This window comes from Leucopleurus acutus (genome assembly GCF_964270905.1).
Source record: "Leucopleurus acutus genome assembly, chromosome: 5".
Classification (NCBI taxonomy): domain Eukaryota; kingdom Metazoa; phylum Chordata; class Mammalia; order Artiodactyla; family Delphinidae; genus Leucopleurus; species Leucopleurus acutus.
This window is the reverse complement of record NC_139147.1, coordinates 69,261,362-69,276,078: the sequence shown is the minus strand read 5'-3', so window position 1 is coordinate 69,276,078 and position 14,717 is coordinate 69,261,362.

The following is a 14,717-nucleotide window of genomic DNA, read 5'->3' as shown; positions in this document are numbered from 1 at the left end:
TCTGCTTGCTCAAGGAGTTTTTAAACACAGATAAAGTCATTTAAAGTTAAATTGGTTGTCCAAGAAGCCAAATCATTTAGACTTTTAATAATGCACCCTGTTAATGAGGGAGATCAGCTCGGTGCTTTGTGTCCACCTAGAGGAGTGGGATAGGGAGGGTGGGAGGGAGACACAACAGGGAGGAGATATGGGGATGTTTGTATATGTATAGCTGATTCACTTTGTTATACAGCAGAAACTAACACACCATTGTAAAGCAATTATACTCCAATAAAGATGTTAAAAAAATAAAATAGAAATAAAATGCACCCTGTAATGAATGTCTTATATTCATTTATTTAATGTAGAAGCTCAGTTAACTAATTTCCATTTAATCCAACTTGCCCAACCTAACCACAATTTTCAGTCTTTCTGTAAAATAAATGAACTGGAGCCCACACACTTCTGTTCTACTAACTGATGGCCACTGAGTAGTAGTATTTACCAAGAGTCAATTGGATTTGTTCTTAAACTTCTTTATGCCAGTTGTACAACTGTAATTACATAATTTAATTATTATATAAATCAATAAAAATGGGGTGCTAAAGGGAAGAGAAGCTGTTTCTATGGAAACTAAATTGAGGCTAGTGGTCATACGTGGCAGATTGGACACCTGAATTTATCTCCTGCCTCCCAAAACCTCACTAAAATGAAAGTAAAGGCACAAAAGGCATTAAACCCACAGGGCAAAGAATAAGAGAGGTGATACATTAGACTTGAGTTGTTGACAAAATTTTGGGATAAACTAATTGGTAAGTAATTTCGTTTCAACTTTTTCCACACTGCAAGCATCTTCAGGGGAGAAACCGTCAAAAAGCAAGCTGAGTCCTACCACAGAACAAGGCAAAAAACAGGAATTAGGTTGACTGTCCCCCCTCCATCTCCTCCCTTAGCCCACAGGCCCTCTGACAGTCTCTCCTCGAACGCTGGCAGGAAAAGGGGTCTTTTAAAGTTAGACCAGAGGGAAAAAATAAATAAATAAAGTTAGACTAGAGAAGCTGTAGACTGGTGGACAACAGGCACAACTGAGAGTGAGAAGTAGCAACTCAGAAAACACAGGGATCGGGCAACAATCCCAACAAAGAGAACATCAATGTGTTCTCTGTATCTATGATGTTGGTTGGGTTTTTGTTGTTGTTGTTGTTTTATATTCCACATATAAGAGAGGTCACACAGTATTTGGCCTTCTCTGTCTGACTTATTTCACTTAGCATAACGCCCTCGAGGTCCATCCATGTCACAAATGGCAAGATTTCATTCTTTTTTATGGAGATTTTATATATATATATATAAACATCTTTATCCATTATCTGTTGATGGACACTGAGGTTGTTTCCATATCGTGGCTATTGTAAATTATGCTGCAATGAACATGGGGGTGCATATATCTTTTCTAGTTAGTGTTTTCATTTTCTTCAGATAATGCCCAGAAATGGAATTGCTGGATCATATAGTTATATGATCATATAGTTATATTTTTAATTTTTTGAGGAAACTCAATACTTTTTTCCATAGTGGCTGCACCAATTTACATTTCCACCAACAGTGCCCGAGGGTTCCCTTTTCTCCACCTCCTTGCCAACAATTGTTCTTTCTTGTCTTTTTGATAAAGTCTTTCTAACAGGCAGGAGGTGATGCTTCATTGTGGTTTTGATTTTCATTTCCCTGATGATTAACGATGCTGAGCATCTTTTCAGGTACCTGTTGGTCATCTGTGTGTCTTCTTTGGAAAAAAAAAATGTCTATTCAGATCTTCTGCCCATTTTTTATTATTATTATTTTTTTTTTGCGGTACGCAGGCCTCTCACTGTTGTGGCCTCTCCCGTTGCGAAGCACAGGCTCCGGACGCGCAGGCTCAGCGGCCATGGCTCACGGGCCTAGCTGCTCCGCGGCATGTGGGATCTTCCCGGACCAGGGCACGAACCCGTGTCCCCTGCATTGGCAGGCGGACTCTCAACCACTGTGCCACCAGGGAAGCCCCCATTTTTTAATTGGATTGTTCTTTTGCTATAGAGTTGTATGAGTTCTTTATATATTTTGGATATTAATTCCTTATCAGATATATGATTTGCAAATATTTTCTCCCATTCAGTAGGTTGTCTTTTTATTTTGTTGATGGTTTCCTTTGCTGTAACAGAAGATTTTTAGTATGATATAGTCCCATTTGTTTATTTTTGCTTTTGTTGCTTTTACTTTTGGTGTCATTATGTGTGATAATGTCATCACTCTGACAGCTTACATATTCTTGTGATTTAAATTTTTCTTAGTTTTGATTTCTAATATGGATAATATAAAGTAGTTATAAATCACATAAATAAAAGTTCTTTAGGGGCCTCAATAATCTTTAAGAGTTTGAAAACCACTATTCTAGGCGATGATTTAATCCTAAATATAGCTAGGCAGTGCACTTTACTCTGAAAATCCCAGGCAGCACCCAAAATGTAACCCATACTACTGTTGTCTCCTCTTCCTTTTGAGTTTCCCACCAAAAAATTCAACTCACACAAAAATATAAAAGAATTTACTGATTTTGTAAGGTAGGTAAGGTAAATAAGGGAATTCATATTGATCAGCATTTCATTTGAAAAATCCTCCCAGACCTGTCTCTTCTCCTAGGTTTCTCTCCTCTTCTCTTTATCTTTCACTCTCTTCCCTCCCCACTTTGCAGGGCAATTTAAGTACATCCAAGATGGGGGGAGAAAAAACCAACATGTCACTGCTATCTACCCTCATTAGAACACATAAAGGGATTCGTTTTTGATAAACTTAGAGAAAAAAATTTACTCACAATACCACTCATTGGGGAAAGAAAAGCAGAATACATATAAACAGAAAGAACATTAAAAAAAAAAAACCTAGGGCTTCCCTGGTGGCACAGTGGTTGAGAGTCCACCTGCCGATGCAGGGGACACGGGTTCGTGCCCAGGTCTGGGAAGATCCCACATGCCGTGGAGCGGTTGGGCCCGTAAGCCATGGCCGCTGAGCCTGCACGTCCGGAGGCTGTGCTCCGCAACGGGAGAGGCCACAACAGTGAGAGGCCCGAGTACCGCAAAAACAAACAAAACAAAAAACCTAATGCCCTTACTCAGCCAAAGATAAACACTAATAATATATTGGTATATCCCCTTATAGATTTTTTCTCTCTATAGACAGATATACCTGTTATAAAAATAAGATCTTAGTACACACCATGTATAGTCCACTTTTCTACTTAATATATTCTAAACAATTTCCATATCAAATGCATCTCTGCATTATTTCCCCAACTTTTTATTTAAAATTTTTTCAAACTTGGAGAAAGATTGATAGAATAGTTCGATAAACACTCTTAAACCCTTCAGTAGAATACTGTTGGGAGATGATCCACTCCATTTTGTTCGGAGATGATCCACTCTGAACATCTCACTTTTCTGGACAATTCAGGTCTTCTGATCAAAAGCATTTACAATCAATTCCAGTATTTGTATAAGGAGCTGAAGGGGATCAAAATGTACCACCCCCAAATATGCCACTTTGACATAAGGACTATTTTGAGCTGAAGGCAAGTGAGAAACAGCAGATACAGAAAAAGCTCTCTAACCTCCCCCTATTTGCCTAAAAGCAGGGCATAAATTTCCCTTTGTGAATGTGTCCCCATCCTCTCTCATATATCAGGAAGAGCACAATAACACTTAATCACCAGACACGAGTTGACTCTAAACTCGTCTCAGCCCAGAGGTGGCAGCTACATAACAAACTTTACTAAAAATAACCCTTATCTTCCATTAATTTTCCCCACAAGCTTACCTTCCCACAATTTACTGCCCATAAAAACCTTAACCCACGTTCCTTTGTCTTGTCACTTCTCCACAAATTTATTGCTCTTTGTTAAAATGGTATATAACCCTCTGGGTCTGACCACCTCTTTGGGGTTTTCACTTCATTTCTGTGAGGCCCCCCACATGTATATGAAGTAAACCTTTTTCTCCTGTTAATCTTTTATCAGTTCAATTCGCAGGGTCCCAGACACTGAACCTAAGAGGGTAGAGGATAAAGGGTTTTTTTTTTTCCTCCCCTACAAAGACATTCCAGTAGGGTAAGGATTAGATATGTTTCTCTTCCCAGAGATGTTCAGAATAGTAAAGATAAAGACCTCTCCTTCCCATCTTGGAGAAGACTGGCTTACATTCTAGAACAAAGACAAGGTTTCTCTCTCTTTGGAGGGCAGGAGAGACAGGTCACCAGCAGCCATATATAAGATCAGAGTTTCCTAATATTTGTATAAGGAGCTGAAGGGGATCAGAATGTACCACCCCCAATATGCCATTACAGGGTTCCTCTCCTGTAATGCACCCCACTGCATATGCAGGTACCATCTGGCCCTCACTATGTTGCCCTGTGTGGATGGGGCTTGGTAACCAACATAAGATGTTGCTCTGGCTGCTGCTTTTGCCATAAATGATAAACTGTTTTTGTTTTGTGGCTCAGAGGGCTCATTATTTGTGTGCGTATGTGTGTGTGTGTGTGTGTGTGTGTGTGTGTGTGTGTATGTAACAGTATAATATATATATAAATAACATGTATATTTTATTTTATATATATAAACATACACATACATACATATATCCTCTTCCTGCCCCTCTATCTGGACCCAGACTAACCCCCACACACATACCTTAAGCCACAAAGTGCACCCTGAGATCAAGCTCTGCCCTGCTCCTCTTCCTGTGAAACCCCACACTCCATCCACCTGGATCAGGCCCCAGACCATGTGTGTCCCCCATGGTATTCAAAAGAAGAGAACATTTCCTCATTGAGGGACCTGGGTGAAGAGGCCAGCTTCCTCAGCACAGGGTACTGAAACTTGGGCTGGGTCACAAAGAGAGAACAATGCCTTGAGGCTGTCCTTTGGGAGGAAGACCCCAAGAATTGGCAGTAATGGTCTCCAGGGACAAAAATCTGGAGCCCCTTGCTGCGGCTGGGCCCTGAAAGAAAAATATACATGAAAATACGAGAGTGTGTGGGGTGGGGGCCAGGCCACCTTGTCAGCTTGCAGGCAGAGTAGACATTTCTGACCTGTTATAGTTTTTGTCTTAACAATCACATCATTTTCCACATTTGCCCTTTGCTCACAATTTCTCTCACACTTGTGCTCTCTGTTACATACACACACACACACACACACACTTTATTTTTGCTGAATCATTTGAAATTAAGTTTCTGCAAAATCATTTTTAATGTCTTAATGTTATACTATTTTAAACCTCTATCATAATTTAACCAGTCTGTACTGCTGGACATTTAGATTATTTACAACAGTTTGATACTGTAAATAGCATTGTGACGAGCATTTATAACTAACTAAATCTTTTTTCACACCCTAAATTTCTTAAGATAAACAGACTCACAGACAGAGAGAACAGACTTGTTGTTGCCAAGGGGAAGGGGAGTAAGGGAGGGAAAGACTGGGAGTTTGGGATTAGCAAATGCAAACTATTATATATAGGATAGATAAACAACAAGGTCCTCTACATGGGAATAGAATCTAAAAAAGAGTGGAGACACACACACACACACACACACACACACACACACACACATATATAACAAATTTACTTTGCTGTACGGCAGAAACTAACACAACGTTGTAAATCAACTATATTCCAATAAAAATTTTTTAAAAAAATCAAGGTCCTACTGTATAGTACAGGGAACTGTATTCAATATTCTGTGATAAACCATAATGGAAAAGAATATGAAAAAGAATATATATAACTGAATCACTTTGCTGTACAGCAGACACTAACACAACACTATAAATCAACTATACTTCAATAAAATTAAAAAAAAAAAAGTTGAGCTAAATCCCTTAAGATAAATTCCAAGAAGTGTACTTATTGGGTCAAAGGACATTCATGGTTTGAAGGTTTTGCTATGTATTGTCAAGCTGCCTTCCAGACAGTGTTATTAGTCTGTACATTCAATAGCAAAGTTTAAGAATACCCATGTCCTTATATCCCTGCTAACAGTATTATTTTTATCTTTGACATTCTGAAGAAAAAAAAAAAGGGGGTGTCCATCTCATCATTTTAATCATCGTTTGTTCATAAATGTTATTTATCTTCATTGGTGTGTTTATTAACCATTTATAAGGAGACCTATGGCCTGAAGCTGATCATAGAAAGTCATCAAGTACTAAGGCAGCTATCTCACAGTCTCTCATAGAGCGTCTCCCCTCTCCACATCTGCTCAGGTGTCAGCTCAAATTCTCAAAAGAATAATGTGATATAACCTTTTCATATTAGTCATATCACTGGCCATTCTATGGGCTAACTGGAAGTTTAGAGTGGAATTTAGAGTTTGAATCCTATCACTCACCCCTCCTTTTCTGCAGGGTTTTGTATGATAATGAAACTATAACAATTCAGGAAGGTGGGGAATGACCTCAGCACCATCTCCCATCTGGCCATTAACAGAGAGCCCTCCACATGAAAAGATACTCAACATCATTAACTATTAGAGAAATGCAAATCAAAACTACAATGAGATACCACTTCATACCAGTCAGAATGGCCATGATTAAAAAGTCTACAAATAACAAATGCTGGAGAGGGTGTGGGGAAAAGGGAACCCTCCTACACTGTTGGTGGGAATGTAAGTTGGTACAGCCACTATGGAAAACAGTGTGGAGGTTCCTCAGATAACTAAAAATAGAATTACCATAGGATCCAGCAATTCCACTCCTGGGCATATACCTGGACAAAACTATAATTCAAAAAGATACATGTACCCCTATGTTCATAGCAGCACTATTCACAATAGCCAAAACATGGAAACAACCTAAATGTCTATGGACAGATGAATGGATAAAGAAGATGTGGTACATATATACAATGGAATACTACTCAGCCATAAAAAGAACGGAATAATGCCATTTGCAGCAACGTGGATGCAACTAGAGATTATCATACTAAGTGAAGTAAGTCAGAAAGAGAAAAATACCACATGGTATCACTTATATGTGGAATCTAAAATATGGCACAAAGGAACCTACCTACAAAACAGAAACAGACTCACACAGAGAACAGACTTGTGGTTGCCAAGGGGGAAGGAGGTGGGGGAAGGACTGGGAGTTTAGGATTAGCAGATGTAAACTATTATATATAGGATGGATAAACAACAAGGGCCTACTGTATAGCACAGGGAACTATATTAAATATCCTGTGATAAACCAAATTGGAAAAGAATATAAAAAAAGAGTGTCTATATGTGTATAACTGAGGCATTTTGCTGTACAGCAGACTGGCACAACATTGTAAATCAATTACACTTCAATAAAAAAATAATAAAAGAAAAAGAGAGAGCCCTATAAGGGTATGTTTTGGGGCACGTGACCAACCATGGAGATTGCTGACCTCTGGACTTTCAGCTTCCTGAATTGAAGATAGCCAAGCCAGTAGCACAGGGCTGATCAGAATTACACCCTACTCCCTATTCCCAATCACAGGCAGAGAAACTAGAAAAGAGAGAGAATGGTGCACTGCAGGGCAGAAGTAAGAGTCAGCCTGGCTGCCTTTCCTGACTGTGCAGAATCTCTCGTCCCCGGTTAAAACATGGCCCAAAGAATTTCACAGATCTTAATCATATTACTCTTTCCTCCTCCCTGTGGGGCCAGATATGTTTATTTCTGATATTTCCTGTGATGGGTGTCTTTCATTTTTGGCCACCCAGTATCTAAACACACTTCCTATTTGGAGGTAATTCCAATAAAGAAGCTCAAGTGTGGGCAAATAGCCCCTTTCCCATCTGCCTTGTCTCTTGGGCATGTCAGCTTCCAACAATATGCTCCTACCTACAACCTTGACTCTGGAGTGAATAACACAGAGAAGTAAATGGCAGTTTAGAATCTTTCCAGAGGTGACAGAGGAAACAATAATGGCAGCATCCAATGCCCAATGGTGGCTGTGCCAATGACAGAAGTTGTTAGATACTAACCAGACTCTTCCTGTGTATTGATTTGGTCTCTATTTTTAGATGTCTAATTTCCCTTGGCTCCTGTCGATGTTCCAAACCTTATTCTTCAGCTTTTCCATCAATTTTGTGAGCTATCCAATGTCCTTTCAATACACTCCTCTCTAACTAACCAGTTTTGGTCTCCATTGTTCAGGAAGCTGGAAATCTGATTAGTACATAACCTCTTTTGTACAGAAGTTGCCTTTTTTTATGGAGATGAAAAGATGAGGAAGAGGGGTGCCTCCCTATCAATAACTCCTGGATCAGGTGCCCAGCTCAAGTCCAGAAGTATCCACTATCCTGAATGTGTGATAAACATTTCATTGCTTTGTTGTATAGTCTTACCATCTGTATATGTATTCCTATCTGTAGTCAAAGGGATGAAGATAATAGGGTACAAAACATGGCCACTATCTGTCACCAGGGTTTTGCCTCAGCAGCTTCTCTTTAAAAGAGGTGCCAGGGACTTCCCTGGTGGTCTAATGGGTAAGACTCCGTGCTCCCAATGCAGGGGGCCTGGGTTCAATCCTTAGTTGGGGACCTAGATCCCGCATGCCGCAACTAAGACCCAGAGCAGCCAAAATAAATAAATAAATTTTTTTAAAAAAAAGAGGTGCCAGCGATGCTGTCCCCTTAACATTTTTTTTTTAAAATATATATTTATTTATTTATTTTTAGCTGCGTTGGGTCTTCGTTGCTGTGCCTGGGCTTTCTCTAGCTGTGGCGAGCAGTGGGTACTCTTCATTGGAGTGCACGGGCTTCTCATTGCAGTGGCTTCTTTGGTTGCGGAGCACGGGCTCTAGGCGTGCGGGCTCAGTAGTTGTGGCTCCCGGGCTTAGAGTGCAGGCTCAGTAGTTGTGGTGCATGGGCTTAGTTGCTCCGCGGCATGTGGGATCTTCCCGGACCAGGGCTCGAACCCGTGTCCCCTGCATTGGCAGGCGGATTCTTAACCACTGCACCACCAGGGATGTCCCCCCTTAACATCTTTATTATACCCAGATTAACTACAATAGCTTCTTACATGATCATCCTGATGCAGTATTTCCTACTATCAGGACTCCTCTTTATTTTTTATTATATATCATTTATGTATATCAAGCATATAAAGTATATCTAACATATAAAGTATAAGCAAAAAGCACCCAAAACATAAATATACATCTTAATGAATTATCACTAAGGGAAAACCTATATAGCCACCACCCAGGTGAAGAAATAAAGCATTTCCTTTACTCCCAGAACTCCTCTCCCTGCCACTCTCCCAATCCTTGCTACTTGTCCCCTCTTGGTCATAAATTCCTCCCTCCCCACTATCCACCTATCTTACCTATCCTGGGTAAGTATCCACTATCCTGACTTTTGTGATGATAATTTCTTTGCTTTTCTTTAGTTTTACCACCTGTGTATGAATCCCTTAAACAATATAATTTTTCATTTAGCCTGATTTTCAACTTTAGATGAATGAATCATACTGTATGTATTCTGTGCCTTACTTCTTTCACTCAATATTGTTTGAGATTCCTCTGTTATAACTGAATAGAGCTGCAATTTGTTCACCTGCATCGCTGTAAAGTATCCCATCGTAAGATATACAATTTATTTATTTATTCTACTGTAGATAGATGTGTTCCATTCAGTGTGGGACTATAACGAAAAATACTGCTTTGAATATTCTGATATATGTACCCTAGGGAATCTTTAAGGCCATCAACCTGGCATTAGAAAAACAGTCATGGGATATGTGTATCTTTGACTTTCCCAGATAAGGCCAAACTGCTTTCCAAAGTGAATGTGCCAACTCACCACTTGCAGTCCCCTCACCAACAGCTGGTGTTATCAAACAGTTTCATTTTACCCACTCCAGAGAATGGCTAATGGTATCACACTGTGCTTATAATTTTCATTTCCCTGATTAATAAGAGGTTGAACATATTTGCATATGTTTACTGGTCATTTATATTTTTTTTGCCCACGTTTTCAATGTAATTATCTCTTACAGATTTGAAGTTTTCATATGTTGTGGAGACTAGTCGTTTATTAATTACATGTGTGGCAAATATCCTCTCCCACTCTGTACCTTGCTTTTTTTTTTTTTTGCTTGTTTTATGCTATCTTTTGATGAACAAAAATCCTTTACTTTAATATAGTCATAGTAGCAACCTTTTCATTTACAGTTGGTACTTTTTATATCTTGTTTTAAAATTCTATCCTTACCTTTGAGGTCATAAAGATATTCTCCTATACTAATTCTAAGAGCTTTAAATGTTTAATTTCACATTTTAAGTCTAGAAATGATTTTTGTGTATAGTGTGAGGAAGGAAATTTTTTTTTCCCATACGAATATCCACTTCTCCCAGAATCATTTACTGGAATGTTCATCTTTTCCCTACTGTATCTCTGTCATAAATAAAGTGACTATATATGTGTGGGTCTGTTCCTGGACTCTCTATCCTGTTCTATCAGTCTATTTGCCATCCTTATGCTAATACTATACTGTCTTAATTGTAAAACTATAGTTTACAATAAATGTTGTTACCTTGTAGAGCAAGTTCTCCCAATATCCTGGTAATTTTTGGACCATTAAAATTTCCATATAAAATCTCAATCTGCTTCTCAAATTCCACAAAAATCAAAACAAACAACAAAAACTAGTTGGTGAAATTTTGATTGCGATTGCATGCAATTTATAAATTAATTTGGGGAGAACTGTCATCTTTACTGTATTGAGTCTTCCAATCTATGAACTCAGTATCTCTCCACTTATTTAGGTCTTCCTTAACATCATCCAATAATGTTTTATAATTCTCTACGTAGAATTGGAACAGTAGCACAGAGGCCATACCTCTTAAATTATGCATACCTGTTTAAAATTGTTGTTCTCCTGGTGAACAGAACAGTTTATTATGAAAGATTTTACCTCTAGTAATGCTTTTTGGCTGCTATCGATACAGATGTATTACTGTATTAGTTTTCAATTACTGATGTAACAAATTACCACAAACTCAGTGGCTTAAAAAACAATACAAATTTATTATCTTATAGTTCTGTAGATCAGCAGTCCAGTACAGGACTCACTGGGCTAAAATCAAGATGTTGGCGCGGCTGCATTCCTTTCTGAAGGCTCTAGGGAAGAACCTACTTCCTTGTGTTTTCCAGATTCTGGAAGTCCCCTTCCTCCATCTTCAAAGCCAAAAACACTGCATCTCACTCTGACTTTCTTCTGTAGTCACACTGCCTTCTGGCTGACTGATTCTTCCTCCGCCTCCTTTTTATGATTACAGAGGACCCACCCAAATAATCCAAGATAATCTCCTCATCTCAGGGTCCCTGATTTAATCACACCTACAAAATCCCTTTTGTCAAGGAAGGCAACTTCTATGGTCTGAATGTTTATGACCCCCTCAAAATTCATATGTTGAAATCAATGGGTTGTGCCCAAATAGAAAAAGCCCTAGAAAACTCACTGGATTAGTCTCAGCCCTAGCACTGGCATTAGCATTTACCTTCAGAGAAATCCTGGCTTTTGCTTTATACTAACTGATCACTGTTCTGGTTTCAATTTACTATTCTTTACCATGCCCAACACAAGCCCTCACTCCACTTCTGATCCCCACTTTGGAGATACCCTTTACTTTCCTGCAAATTCAGCAATGGTTTAAAGAATGTTTATCATTTTTCAAGTCTTTGGGGTTTTCCCTCTCTCCCTCCTTCCCTTTCTTTTGGTAATGGAATGTGGTAGGCTGAATAATAGCCCCCAAATATGTCCATGCTCTAACCCCCAGACTGTTATTTATAAGGTAAAGGGGACTGGCAGATAAGATTAAGTCAAGGATTTTAAGATGGGGAGAGTATCCCTGACCATCAGGTTGGGCCCAATGTAATCGCAAAAGTTGTTGTAAGAGAGAAGCAGGAGAATCAAAATCAGAGAAGGTATTCCAACAACAGAATCAGAGATTGGAGAGACTGGAGAGATGTGACTGTAGCCAAGGAATGCCAGCAACTTCTAGGAGCTGGAAGAGGTAAAGAATGGATTCTCCCTTGGAGCTTCCAGAAAGAACCAGCCCTGCCAACACCTTGACTTTATCCCTGAAAGAATCATTTTGGACTTCTGATCCACAGAACTTTAAGAGAATAAATTCCATGATGTGTCAAGCCACTAACTTGTGATAATTTTTTACAGCAGCAATAGGAAACTAATAAATGGGAGTTGATTTTTCTTTTCGGATAATACTTTCAACCTATAACTATTTAAGAACCTGATTCATTACCATGCCTTAGTTCAAATTTAAATTCCTCAGTCCAGCAATCAAGTTCCAACTATTTATTCAGACTTATTTTTATCCCTTCACTCTTGTTAGCTTTCTGTAAACACAACATGGCTGTGTCCTCTTACATTTTTTACCTTTTATCTTCTCTCACTTTAATGACTTTCAACCTTTTCATAACACATCCCTATGATTATGTTTGAGACATGCCTTCGAGAAGATTTTCCTGACTTCTCTCCTCACAACAATACTGCTTTGTAGTCCTCAGAAATAATGTTTATTTAGACCAGTTTAACCTGCTTAACATTCTCAATTATTCTTTGAATGTAGCAATTCTCCCAATACTCGGCTTGGAGTAAGATACTTGGAGGCATATAATATGCATTCAGTATCTGTTGTTTTTATCTGCTGTATTAGTTTTCTGTTGCTGCAGTAACAAATTACCACAAACTGGGTGGCTTAAGACAAATTTGTTCTCTCACAATTCTCTAAGTCTGAGATCAAGGTATTGCAAGGCAAGTCTGTACTGCCTCTGGAGGCTCTAAAGGAGAATCCATTCTTTGCACCGTTCAGATTCTGGTGGCTGTCAACGTACCTCGATTTGTGGTTCATCACTCCAATCTCTGCCTCTGTGATCACACTGCCTCCGTGGTCACACTGCCTCCTCCTCTTCCTGTGTGACTCTTTTTCTCTGTGTGTCTATTCTATAAGGATATGTGATTGCATTTAGGGCCCACTGGATAATCCAAGATTATCTTCTCATCTTAAGATCTTTAATTTAAATGTATTTTCCAAATACGGTAACATTCACAGATATTTGACATCAATGAGGGGGGGCATTTTTCAGCCTACCATACCTGCCCAACATCTATTCTCTTCTTCTGATAACAACTCCCTTATTACTTCTGGGGGAACTATATCCCCCAAATGCGGGGGATGTATAAACTCAATTTATACAGTTTGGGTGAAGCCTCCCTCCTCCTGCTATGTGTATATGACAAAGACCTGGCCAGTCAGCATATTGTATCCCCTTTGGTTGCAATGATTGGCTCAGTGATGGGCATGTGAGTCAAACTAAAGAGATTACTTTCCAGGGCTTTTATTGGAACAAATGGGATAGAGCTGTGGTTTGTTGTTGTTGTTCTGGGACTGCTAGATTAAGCAAAAGAAATATATTGACTCCCTTGCTGGGGAGAATAACGAGAAAACCCACAAAATTGAAGGAAAAGCATCAAGTACCAGACCTCAGGGACTGGAATCAAGACCCAAAGCCCTTAAAACACAGAGTCCCTCGTGTTTGCTTGGTTTCTCCTCTGCCCACATGGAAGGGAAGGTGACTGTCTGGAGCCAGGAGCGCAACCTCTTATTTTTAATAATCCTGACAAAAAGATGAACACTACACCCCAGCATCCTCATATCAATTTCACAGAAGAACTCTAATGAGCTCTGCTTGTGTCATGATAGTCCTAAGGCTTGAAATAATTACTTTTGCTAGAGAAATCATGCTTGATCCAGACAGAATCATGTTGCTGGCAATGTGTCAGGCAATGAAGGGGAAAAACAAACAACTCAAACAAACCACTACTACAAGAAAATACCACTATTCCTGTCTTATGAAACTTGTGGTCTATTGGGGAGAGAAGTCACATGAGTAAATATAAAATTACTGTGGCCTGTGTCATGAGAGGAAGTACGTGGAGACAAGGTGAATGATTCACTCCAGAAGTTTAGGGAAAGTGATGGCAAACTTAGATCAGAAGGAGGAAGGTAGGGATGGAGATTCTAGGCAGAGAGAACAACAGGCTCAAAGCCCCTGTGGCAGAAAGGCTCATCACTCATTGGAAGAACTAAGATAAAGGTAGTATGTCTAGGGAGAGCATGGTGTGACGTGAGACTGAAGAAGCAGGTAGGAGTTAAGACCACGCACATTATTGTGGGTCACATTAAATATTTTATACTTTACCATAATTGCCATTAAAAGCCATTTAAATGTCATAAGAGAGTGGGGGGAAGGTAGTAGACATGAACAAGTTTGTATTTGGAAAAGATCACTGTGACTATACTGGAGAGAACAGACTGGAGTCTAAGTGACTGTAAGAAGATACGTTGCGTTTTAAATTGATTTCCGACAGAGCTTTATGCATTCCTGCCTCCTACTTTCCCACTAAGCAGGTTATATTGGGAAAAATATCAGTTAAATGAATGAAAGAAGCTTTTAGATAGTGATTATCTGCTCTGCAAAATGACTCGCTTCTTTATTTCCTTTGCAAAAATTTTTCCCTCTGATCACAGTTTGCAACGTGAGTACACCAACTTGCACTTTAAAGAAGTCAGGAAAACCAGGCAACAGGATCTCTACACAATCGGTGGGGCTGTAAGGATGAGACACTGACAACCGTTTTGTTATTACCTCTCAATCTT